Source organism: Mytilus trossulus, chromosome 13 (assembly GCF_036588685.1).
Source record: "Mytilus trossulus isolate FHL-02 chromosome 13, PNRI_Mtr1.1.1.hap1, whole genome shotgun sequence".
NCBI lineage: Eukaryota > Metazoa > Mollusca > Bivalvia > Mytilida > Mytilidae > Mytilus > Mytilus trossulus.
In genome coordinates this window covers 15,222,616-15,227,221 of record NC_086385.1, presented here as the reverse complement: position 1 = coordinate 15,227,221, position 4,606 = coordinate 15,222,616, and positions in this window count along the sequence as shown.

The window sequence follows — 4,606 nt, the reverse complement described above, 5'->3', positions numbered from 1 at the left end:
GAAAATACAGGGTGTCAAAATATAAATTCATCAATAAAAAAATCATATGAAACCACATCGGTTTCATTGCATCAATATAAATGATTTTGTTTATACGCCTTTTCCTCTTGACTTATACATGTTTTATATTACACTCTATTCCAAAGCATTTGCGATCTACAATGAAACCTGTTATAAAACGAAACCTTGTCAAACCAAATATGTGCTATAGCTCAGTCATATCCAATTATATGCGTTGTGAACCTGATGACACCAAAAATATCTGTCAACTTAGCATCATCTTAACTATGGACATCACGTGTTAGATTGAGTATTGTCATTACGTTGTCTGATCTTTTTTTTTACCGAACGTAACTTATTCCTGAATGTGACTGTTTTGCTGAGTGTGAATTCGTACTGCTTTAAGACGTGGCACGGTACTTTTCCATCCCAAGTTCATTAGTTGTGTTTTGTTGTTTTGTTTGTTGTTGTCATCGGAGTTTGTCAAAGGTCTTAATGTTTCTAGTTGTAAATTGTATCTTTTTATATTGTATACGTGTGTTGTGGATGAGATAACTAATCACCCAGTTCATTTGGTAGATTTCATTTTGGAACAACGAAATTTACACGATATATTTGGTTTGCAGTTTGATCATAAGAAACACAGACAAAGCTTACTAATACAATTAATCATCTAATTACTACTACAATAAGATATTAATTAGTATTATAATTTTCACTGTTCATCCAAATTCTCTCTTAATTTTCGGAACACATTTTAGAAATTTAAATGTTACGTCACTTTGGACGTTGCAATGACTTTGGCTAACACGGCTGTGATTTTTTAATGTATTGGTTTTTATTCTATAGCTGGTCACCACTTCAGCTAATCATGTAGATCTATTACATAGTCATTTACTAACAATTTTGTTTTACATTACTATATTATTCTTGATAGTAATGATGTTTTTGTCCCAGACGGATAACCCTGGCCGTATTTGTCACAACTTTTTGGAACTGTTGGTCCTCGACGATCTTCAACTTTGTACCTGTTTTGGATTTCAAACTTTTTTTCATCTGAGCATAGTTTTGTGTGGACGTTACACACGTCTGGCATATATATTTTTTTTTACCTGGTACCAGTTGATGGCTATTATTCGTTTATTTTTCTGTCCTATATTTTCTCCCATTTATTTATTGTAACCCTGTCGTGTAATGTTGTCATATCAATGTTATAATTAACATTGCAATTAAAGCGGGAGGTTTGACATGCTACAAAACCAGGTTCAACCCACCATATTTCATAAAATGACCTGTACCAAGTCATGAAAATGGCCATTGTTACATTATGGTTCGTTTCTGTGTGTGTTACATTTTGGTGTTGTGTTTCTGTTGTGTCGTAGTTCTCTTATATTTGATATGCTCCGCTTAATTTGAGTTTGTAACCCGGATTTGTTTTTTCTCTTTCGATTTATGAATTTCGAACAGTGGTATACTACTGTTGCCTTTATTTAAAGTCAATCGCTGTTCTCTTATAAATGATTTAGATTCCTCTAAAGTTTGTGATATCTTGAAAGATTGACTTCACATGCTAGGACAAGTAAAGCTATTGGATAACATGAATGAGCAGGAGTACCAATGTACCAATGTTCAAACTAATAAGTCGAAAACAAAACATAAACACTAAGCAAAACAAACCCAAATTTATACCAATTTCCTCTGAATTTTTTTCAATCTATGGGTAAATTCTGAAACGTTATTATTAGTTTTATTCATGAGATAAAGAGGTTACTCACTTATTAGCAACAAAAAGCGTAAAGAAGATAATGTAAACGAAAAGAAAACATAGCTTCTATTAACTTTTTCAATTAAGCGAATATTGAAAATTAGTTATTTTGTTAATAATTGTACAATACATTTGTCTCCATGTCGCATTTTTTGTTTCATGCCACATTCTAGTGAGAGGGGAATTTTAATTTGTCATTTGATGGAGGTACGATTTTAACAAAGCAAACTCATAGAACCGCATTTAAAATGTATGATATCAAAATATATCTGCGCATGCCTAGTTTTTTTTTATAATAGTTATCAAAAGTACCAGGATTATAATTTGATTCGCCAGACGCGCGTTTCGTCTACAAAAGACTCATCAGTGACGCTCATATCAAAATATTTATAAAGCCAAACAATAACAAAGTTGAAGAGCATTGAGGATCCAAAATTCGCAAAAGTTGTGCCAAATACGGGTAAGGAAATCTATGTCTGGAATAAGAAAATCCTTAGTTTCTCGAAAAATTAAAACTTTTGTTAACAGGAAATTTATAAAAAAATAAATAACCACATTATTGATATTCATGTCAACACCGAAGTGTTGACTACTTGGCGGGTGATACCGTCGGAGACGAAACGTCCACCAGCAGTGGCTTTGACACAGTGGTGTACATAGTTATCAAAGGTACCAGGATTATAATTTAGTATGCCAGACGCGCGTTTCGTCTACATAAGACTCATCAGTGACGCTCATAACAAAATATTTATAAAGCCCAACAATTACAAAGTTGAAGAGCATTGAGGATCCAAAATTCCAAAAAATTGTGCCAAATACGGATAAGGAAATCTATGTCTGGAATAAGAAAATCCTTAGTTTTTCGAAAAATTAAAACTTTTGTTAACAGGAAATTTATAAAAAAAAAATGACCAGATTATTGATATTCATATCAACACCGAAGTGTTGACTACGGGGCTGGTGATACCCTCGGGGACGAAACGTCCACCAGCAGTGGCATCGACCCAATAGTGTAAATAGTTATGAAAGGTACCAGGATTATAATTTAGTTCGCCAGTCGCGCGTTTCGTCTACATAAGACTCATCAGTGACGCTCATATCAAAATATTTATAAAGCCAAACAATTACAAAGTTGAAGAGCATTGAGGATCATAAATTCGAAAAAGTTGTGCCAAATACGGGTAAGGAAATCCATGTCTGGAATAAGAAAATCCTTAGTTTCTCGAAAAATTAAAACTTTTGTTAACAGGAAATTTATAAAAAAATGACCACATTATTGATATTCATGTCTACTTGGCGGGTGATACCGTCGGGGACGAAACGTCCACCAGCAGTGGCTTTGACACAGTGGTGTTCATAGTTATCAAAGGTACCAGGATTGTAATTTAGTACGCCAGACGCGCGTTTCGTCTACATAAGACTCATCAGTGACGCTCATATCAAAATATTTATAAAGCCCAACAATTACAAAGTTGAAGAGCATTGAGGATCCAAAATTCCAAAAAGTTGTGCCAAATACGGATAAGGAAATCTATGTCTGGAATAAGAAAATCCTTAGTTTTTCGAAAAATTAAAACTTTTGTTAACAGGAAATTTATAAAAAAAAAATGAACACATTATTGATATTCATGTCAACACCGAAGTGTTGACTACTGGGCTAGTGATACACTCGGGGACGAAACGTCCACCAGCAGTGGCATCAACCCAATAGTGTAAATAGTTATCAAAGGTACCAGGATTATAATTTAGTTCGCCAGTCGCGCGTTTCGTCTACATAAGACTCATGAGTGACGATCATATCAAAATATTTATAAAGCCGTTTAATTACAAAGTTGAAGAGCATTGAGGATCCAAAATTCCAAAAAGTTGTGCCAAATATGGGTAAGGAAATCTATGTCTGGAATAAGAAAATCCTTAGTTTCTCGAAAACTTTTGTTAACAGGAAATTTATAAAAAAATAAATAACCACATTATTGGTATTCATGTCAACACCGAAGTGTTAAATGTTAGAATACTAAAACTCAAAACATGAATTAAAGAAAATAACAAGACGGCAACATTACAACACACGAAAAATTCAGCATACGTTTTTCAACTTTATAAACTGCAATTTAACCAAAATTGAAATGTATAGGACACTTTCTCCACCTGTTAGCTTAACAATTACAATTTCGTATTTTGATGTAAAAGTTTGATGTAATGCATAAAATGTAAGGTAAAAAATATCGAGTGAAAATGAGGTATCATATTTTATTTGGTCTTATAAAAGATTCACAACAACAAGAAATGAATCAACAGATATGACTGTCACTTATTTTTGGTGGCACCACATTTACATGTTCAATGGCTGACAAAAAAAATATTTACTTACCTGACGTGTGTAAATGTTTTGTGATAATTTCAGAGCTCAACTTGTAGTTAATTTTGTTCTGATTGGTGATGTCTGCTTTCTCCTTTTTTTTTGGCTGATTTAAATGAAACATTTCTGTATATTCATTGACACACTCCGACTTTGTCACAGTCTACCCACATGCACAGCAGGTTTTTGACCAACGAACCAATTGTTTTGAAAAGGTTGGTATCTGTCCCTCGTCAATTGCTGCTAGTTTCGATGGTTTGACTTTGCCTTTTTTTGTTATAATCATTAGAACAAGTGACATCACACGTTTTGTATATGAATAAAACACAACACGAAAGCTAAGGATTTCTATTTCGATCAAATTTTAAAGCACAATAATGTCACTTTTGCAGTAATATCATCTTTTTCTATGCCGTATACATCATCTTCCGTTACTAAATAGTCAATAAAAAATATATAGTTTTCAAAAGTACCAGCCGAGG